This window comes from Vombatus ursinus, unplaced genomic scaffold (assembly GCF_900497805.2).
Source record: "Vombatus ursinus unplaced genomic scaffold, bare-nosed wombat genome assembly UNPS02014785.1, whole genome shotgun sequence".
Classification (NCBI taxonomy): Eukaryota; Metazoa; Chordata; class Mammalia; order Diprotodontia; family Vombatidae; genus Vombatus; species Vombatus ursinus.
Genome location: NW_020954563.1, coordinates 10,550,415 through 10,558,299, shown reverse-complemented (window position 1 = coordinate 10,558,299; position 7,885 = coordinate 10,550,415). Strand labels below are relative to the sequence as shown.

General features: G+C 43.6%; 1 protein-coding gene across 3 annotated transcripts in view; it reads left to right on the top strand.

Annotated features, from left to right (window-relative positions):
• The first annotated feature begins 2,476 nt into the window (after positions 1–2,476).
• The window catches only part of ITCH (itchy E3 ubiquitin protein ligase), a 143,945-nt gene continuing 138,536 nt past the window's right edge, over positions 2,477–7,885 (top strand). For 2 of the 3 annotated variants that reach the window (XM_027867087.1, XM_027867088.1), the window contains exon 1: positions 2,479–2,575. The gene's annotated coding sequence lies outside the window, so the exon portion shown is untranslated. Of the gene's footprint in view, positions 2,576–7,885 lie in introns of all 3 variants that reach the window. The other variant, XM_027867086.1, reaches the window with a different exon arrangement.

Below are 7,885 nucleotides of genomic sequence, written 5' to 3'. Positions count from 1 at the left end.
TGCCTTTCCCCAACTTCCATCTATTGCACTATTTCAGCTCCCTGGGTCTAAACAGAAAAATTCTAAACTCTCTTCTATATAACATCTCTTTAAATATAACACTATTAAAATAAGTAGCTTGTTTTAAACCTAAGGGCAACTACAAACTTCTCTTCTCTGAGACTCAAGGGACTTTATTTTAAATGAAAAGTTAGAAGTTTCCATGCAGCTAGGTGGTACAGTGGACAGAGCACCAGCCCTGGAGTTAGGAGGACCTGAGTTCAAATCAGGCCTCAGACACTTGACACTTGCTGGCAATGTTACCCTGGGCAAGTCACTTAGTTCCATTGCCTAGAAAACAACAACAACAACAACAAAAAAAGAAATCTAACTTGCCCTATGGGCAGTAGGAGGGAAAATGGAAGGGAGATAGAAGGAAGGAAAGAAGTAGTTAAGGGTAAAGGGAAAGAAAAGGGAGGGAGGCTAATATAAAAGCAAAAACAACAACAACAACAACAACAACAAAAAAGAAAAGTTACAAGTTTCAATCACAATCTCTCAGAAAACCCCAAGTTAGGAAAATACCTAACATTTGGGCAGAATTGAGCTCTGCTTCAATTTACATTTCTATCTCTCTCTAGTTAACCCTTGGCCTCTTCGGTGGTTGGGGCAAAATTCATGTTACTGGAAATGTTTGGGCAAGAAAAACAGACTATATTACAATGTCTGTGGATAGAGAGGCACCAGGAGAGGAATTTGGGGAGAATAGATTTTTTTTTCCTTCAGTACTTCCCTCTATCCTTGAGTAGGAGGAATACACTGGTAGAATCAGTCTGTAGAATCAATAGCCCTCCCGGATATCTTTCTTCTCTGTCCTTTTGTTGGTTGGTTGCTTCCCACAATCAGTTCTTTCATGCCTATCTCTGTATGACTTTCTTCCTCTTTTCTTAAAAGTTCTTAGAATTTTTATTCTGAGGTAGCTCTTTTTATACAATTTCTTTAGGACATAACCAAGTCTCAAGCAATGCCTTGGGTTGATTCAAGAAAGTGTAAATGCCCAGTTCACACCAGGTTCTGAATAATTCATTCTAACAAAAGTAATTATTTTTAAGTAGTTGGATAATCAGTGGATCTCCACTCTCATTTTAAAGGTAGCATCAGAAAGAACATTGGATTAGGAGTCAAAGGACTCAGGGTTAGACTTTTGGCTTTACTATCACACTCTCTATTTAACATCAGCAAGTCACGTTTCACCTCTACGGTTTCTTCTTCTGTAACATGACATCAGATTAGATGACCTTCAAGGTTCCTTCCAGCTTTATGTCCCATTGCTCAATTTCCTCTGCCCTTATTCTTCTCTTATCCAGGCTAAACCCCTCTAAATGCCTGAAGATGGGTATGGGACAGTAACAGCTTTGAACTTTTTGGCTCTATTTGTCATGTCTACCTGTCACATACCGACTGTATGTGTCATGAAGTCTCTTTCACGCAGGAAGGTGGAGAGCTGCTTTGGTCACTACTGAGTCTTGTGGCATAGATCTTTGAACTTTGATCAGAAACTTTCCTGTGCCAGCTCCAGTGGCCTCTAAACCCAGTACATGGCATATGAGTGAAACAGCCTGGGTCCGTCAGTTATATTCCTTCCCATAGGTTATATTCTTTGGGACCCAGGGTGGTCCAGTGGAATGAGCCCCAGAAACCCAGGTTCTAGTCCAAGCTAGTTATGTGACCTTGGACAAGCCTCTTCCAGCCTCAGTTTCCCCATCAGTAAATACTGAGGTTGAATTTGATGATCTGTAGTCCCTTCTAACACCAACAGATTATGATTGTGTCTTGTAGCACCTGGTAAAGTTTTGTATAGAGTAAAAGGTTTCTTCAAATTGTCTTAACACTGTACTTTGAGTCCTGGAAGGCCTTCAGGCAAACTTATCCTCTTTTAGTTAGTCTTATGTAAACATATATACATACCTCTTTCCCTTATTTGCCAAATAAATCAGCAGGGCTAGCGGTTATTATCCAGACTGGTGTGAGGCAGACAGGGTATAGGGGCTGGGGCTGTTACCAGGACTGATGTTGTTACCCAGCATTGCTGTAAGATAGGAAGGCTAGGAGTTACCATGCCCATTTTACAGATGAGTACGTCACCTGTTCTGGCAAATGCCGTGACTTGCCCAGGGTCGCACAATACTTGCCGGCGTCAGAACTCAAACCCAGGACTTCCGACTCTTAAGTCAAACAATGTAACCTGTGCCCATCTCACATTTAGAATTTCCGGGGAAGAATCACCAGGATCCGAACCACCTGTCCTTGAAGTACCTAGGGGAACCCAGGGGCTTCAGGATCTCCCCCTCCCCTTTGCCCCGCCTCCAAACCTGGCACCTTTCACTGGGAAAGGGAGTGGTTCGCGACGCCTACTGGGACTTGTAGTCCTGGCCGCCCCCTGGCTCCGCCACTCCCGAGCGGCCGCGCCTGCGCATTGAGTGTAGACTTTGGCTGCTCGCTGTGGTCTTAGGTTCGGGAGTGGCTGCCATCTTAGCCGCGGGACTGAGGAGCTGCCGCCGCTGTCGCCGCCTCCTCCTCTTCCCCCCGCAGCCCGGTAAACACCTGCGGGAGGGCGGCTGGGTAGGAGCGGGGCAGGCTCGGGGGAGATCTCGGGGAGGAGGGCCGGAGCCATGGCCGGGAGGGCGGGGAGGAAGGGGTGGTACCCTTGGTTTCTGTGAGCCCCCTCACCGCCGGGCCCGGTCCGCGGGAGGGGAAAGGGACAAGTGGGGCCGAAGGGCGCGGGGGAGGGGGCCGGCACGAGACCGGAGCAGCGGCGGCGGCGGCACGCGCCCAGGCCGGCGGGGCGAGCGAGGCGGAGGGGCTTGCGGGTCCCCCGCCCCCCGGGCTGGGAAGTTGTGTGAGGAGGAGGCGGGGAGGGAGAGAATGAGGGTGGCGGGGCGCTTCTTCCCCTCCCCGCCGAGCCCAGCCCTGCTCCGCCCCGCTGTGCTCCGCTCCGCTCCGGCCCCGGCTGGCTAGTGCCTGGGCGCGAGCCCCGGGCACCCTGCTGCCGGTGTGCCGCGGGGGGGAGGGGAGTGAGGAGGCAGCGGCTTCCCCGCCCCCCGCCGGCACCTGGGCCAGGCCGTGCCGGGTGGGGGGCGGCTGGAGCCCCCGGGGCCGCGGGCGTCCACAGTGAGGGCGAGCGGGCGGGCGAATGTTGCCCACTTGCTGTCCCCGCCCCCTTCCTGCGGCTGCATTTCCAGGCCGTCTCACTAGCTCTGATCAGACTTTCCCAAGTCCAAAGCTTTCACCGGGCTCTTTCAAATCTCACCCGCTAGACTGGGAGCAAGCGAGCGAGCGAGCGAGTGGAAAACCCTCCTCGTTTCCATTGTCCTCACCGGAGGTGTTCGCTTCCCTTGCCTTTCTCCCCCTGGGTCTGGTGCCTCCAGTCTGCGCCCTCCCCCTTGCCCTCTGTGCACTGTTTATCTTCTCGGGTCATTGAAGCTGAGGTGACTTTAAAAAAAACCAACAGACCAACACAGGTAGAAATGAAAGCCTTACCGGATGATGATAGTGATGATGGTGGTATCTTGGTGGTGTGTGTGGAAGGGGGTGTAACTTGTTTTTAAGACGAGTGTTTTGACGTGACCTAAGTAGATAAAAACACTACCTCTGTAGGGTGGCGATAGAGGTTGGGTCTAAAATTAGTCATCTTGTGTGTAAGCAGGTGAACTTAAGCTCTCAAAAAGGCACGTTTCTTCAGGGAGAGTTAAAATTGATTCAGAACAAAGACAGCCTTGTTTTATTATACCTCTTAATTTGGTCCCATAACTTCTTGCCTTCTAATAGGATAGGTTTCTGTTTTAGGTTTTATGTGTATGTTTTGTTGTAGGATTTTTTTTTCCTCTAATGATATAGAATAGCAAGCTACTATTGCCTTCTTGCTTTTAAACTATCAGGAAAGGCTATATTCACATGACAGTGAATAAAGTAGTGCATTTCCACTACTTGTTTTCACTTCCTAAACCATCTATGGGGATTTAGAGATTTATTTTCTAAGCACTTTTTCCACTGACAAAAAGGAACAGATTTGAGATCTGGTAAAATCCTATCCTGTTTTCTGAGTTTCAGTTGATGTAAAAGGTACTTTATTTCTGAACACGTGGCACTCAATGGCAAATACAATGACTTAAGAGACAGTGACTATAAAGTATTTGGGTGTGAACCCAAATAATTCCTTCTATATATTTTCAGCTATACAGAAAAAGTTTACTATTATCAAGTGATTGCCTGGTAAGATTGGTCAAAGCTCATTAAGAAGTCTGAATACACTTGACACGTCCTAGCTGTGTGACCCAGGGCAAGTCCCGTGACCCAGGGCAAGTCCCGTAACCCCGATTGCCTCACCAAAAAGCAAAAAAAAAAAGAAGTCTGAATAACAGAGTGGATTATATTTGAGTTCATTTCGTATGGAGCCATTCTTTAATATTTGTATGAAAGAAAACCAATTAGTACTGGGTCAGTTTGGGTTTTGAGGAGGAGTTCAGATTGAAGAGTATGAAGATCAAGTGCCCCATTCCAGAGACTGAAAAGTATCTAACTTCCCTTCAATCAAGCAATTAGCAAGAATTTATTAAGCTTCTGTTACAAGCAAGCCTCTGTCTATGGAAGAAATAAAGACAAAAATGAAACAGTTCTTTTCCTTAAAGAGTTTGCAGTCTATCAGGTGAGATGTACACATATAGGTAAGTACCAGAAAATATTAAAATGAATCCTTGGTGTCAAAGCTTTGGGCATTCTTTCCAAAGATGCAGTTTGCAACCTATTCATACCTACCGGTTTTTTTGGTGACTTGTCCGTGTTCCCCTAAAAGTTCTTAACAGAGGGGCTACCCAATGGGCTGGAGACTGTCTTTTCTCTATTTGTCTTGATATCAGCAGGATACCAGTGGTATACTCTGACTGTCTACTGTGTAGTCCCATACTCTTTCCATGTGACAAACCATCTTCTTTTCCTCTCATGCATTTCTTTGGTAACATTCTTTACTCCTGTTCTTCTTTGGAGTTCTTTGTTGGTTATGTGTTATAGCCTGTTCATATAGACTGTGCACTTTTCCATTATCCTCTCTATGATACTCATCCTTAGTTCTTTAGAGGCAGTGATAGTCCACATCTTGCTGCCGTGTAGAACACCGTTAAAATGATAGTATTGGGAAAAAATGTGCCTTTGCTTTCATGGGAAACTTGGGGTCAGTAAAAGACCTTTGCAGTTTTCTGAAAGCAATCCCCTGTTCATCTCTGGTCATATTCATTCATATCTCTCTGTACTGTCTGTCCTAGATATACTGCTGGACAAGTTTTGTAGGTGTCCATCCAAATGCATGTTGAAATCGGAGCAATAGACGTTTTCATCCACTTGGTCTTTCCTGTATATGTGGATAGGCTAAATTCCTTGGAGTTAATACACTAAAAAAAAAAAAGAATGCAAGCTTTTGTCTTGTAATTAATTATCTTTATCCTTTACTTTAGGTAGCTTCCTGTCATTTAAGTCTCAATTTTGTTTTTGTAATTTGTATCTCTAACCTGGTATATTCCATCTTTGTAACCTTACCCACTCCCCATTTAATCAAATGCAGGTTCCTTTATATTAACCTCACCCACCACCCCCCTCAACCCAAATTCTAGAGGATTCAACCAAAGCTGCTCTGCACAGCTCTGTTTCTTCAGCCTAATCCCATTTTCTGAAGGGGAGGAGCTGAGGTGATTCTCATTCCCCTCACCTCATTAAAACATCTAAGAAGGGTTGTCTTCAGGCCAATCATAAGGAAGACACAGCCATTTTGACCCATACTCTAATAATATATAATAAGCTGGTATATAATAATATGATATATATTATCCATATTATATATTAATATATAATAATAAAATATCTAATAAACCAATAAAGTGAAAAAATTTTGAACCTCAGTCTATCTTAATATCTATCACTACAACAGTGATAGACTAAGAAGAAAGAAATTGGTAGGTGGGGAGAGAATAAATAGGGTAAGACATAAAGAGGTAAAGCAAGAAGATGAGAGAAAATGGGATAAGTGACCATGTGATAATTTAGGAAACAAGGGACAAGATAAAATTTTTCCCCAAAGGCAGCTATTATGATGAAATAGTTTATAAAAAGTTATAGAGGAACTTTAAATACCCACCATAGCATCTATTTGTTGAGACATTCATGAATATAGTTGCCATTTGTTGTACTAAGTTGTTACGGAGTTTTTAACGCATCGTGCTTTCTGAGGGCAAGGTGCCGTGTTAAATCCAGTTCTAAACATATAAAGAGACACAATTGAAGGAGTTCACTGTTAATATTAAAGATTAACAAATGATTTGGCATTATGTTTCTAAATCTAAATTTATTTCTTTACTCAGTATTAAATTAATAAATATTAATTTAGTGTCCTTTGTGTACAGAACACTATTCTAGATACAATAACTGAATGAATGAAATTAATGATAAAGCATTTATAAGCCATTACTATGTGTGAAGCACTGTGCTAAAAAAAAAAAAGTCCTGTGTTAACAAATGCACAGACTAGTGGGGGAGAAAACACATGTAGGGCTTTTCAGCTGGAAATCAGATGAAAAGGCCCCATTTTTTTTAGGGTGCAGAAGCAAAGCAGATGGTAATGCATTTTATTTACTGTCACTTCTACTGATGACATCCTATCTTTTTATTTTAAATCATTTGACTGTGTGAAGGATTTTGGGAACTTTTCTTATCTGGGTCTTCACTTGCTGTGTTTGCTGAGGAGGTGGGCGCCTCAACACTTGGAGAAGCAGTTGACTAGGTTGAATCTCTATAGGGCTTGTTTCCCTAGGACAGTGGTTGAGGGACCTGGTCTGGCTGCAGGTGGTCCCAAAGTCTCTTGAATTCAGGGATCTGGGCTATTGGAGTCTAAGGGGAAGTGATGTTGGTGGTGGTAGTTTGATTCTCCTGGCCCATGCTGCCTCCTGTTGGCTTCAGGGTACCATGATGCTTTGGCTAGTCTGGCTTGCCTCTGCCCTGCGAGTAGCAGTTGGTCAGTAGTTGAGGGAGCTGACTTGTCTCTTCACCAGAAGAGCTGCTTCCCTGACTTCGGCAGGGGCATCTTGGTTGGTGATCTGTAGACCCTACTATTCCCGGAGCTTTTGGGTTCAGGGTCCTGAGTTGTCACCGTATTGGTCTGAGAGGAAGTGGTAATCGAGGTGTAGTTTTACTTTATCTGGCACATGGTTCCTTTTGTCCTTCCCTCAGGGTGCCATACAGCTTTAGCTAGGCTGGTTTGCCCTATACAGAAGTATAAAAGTACCATCTTTGGCCTCAGGAAACTTATAGTAGATGGAATATCTTGACTACAACTCACATCAGTTCCTTCATTTGCTTTTTACCTTGCTGTTATGTTCTCTTTCCTCAGAAAGAAGCATTTAACACCTTGCATAAATTTGTGGTTCTAAGTATGTTTAGTGCTGATAACAAATGAATGGTGCCTCATGCTGGAAACTGTGTCAGTTATAATATTTGCTTTTCAAGGGAAAAGGATGTTAAATGTTTCATCAACTTTTTGTTCTTTGTTTGGAGAAGGGATAATCTGGATGCTAGATTATTTGTTTTTAACAACAAAAATAAACTCCCGAAATGTTTTTAAACTCAGTTATCTCAGCTAATCATTCAGGCAGCTGACAAAGTCTGGATGAAATATATTCTTTTATTTATTCCAGAGACCAAAGCCAGTTGGTCGTCCTCTTTCACAAAGGAAACACAGCTTAGCCATGCTGTTTTTTGATTAGATCTTTTCATTTTGAGTTTTCTAATCTTGATAGGTTAATTCATTCAGTAGGTATTTATTGCATCTTTGTACAGTGTGCTAGAAACTTTGCATGTATAACTA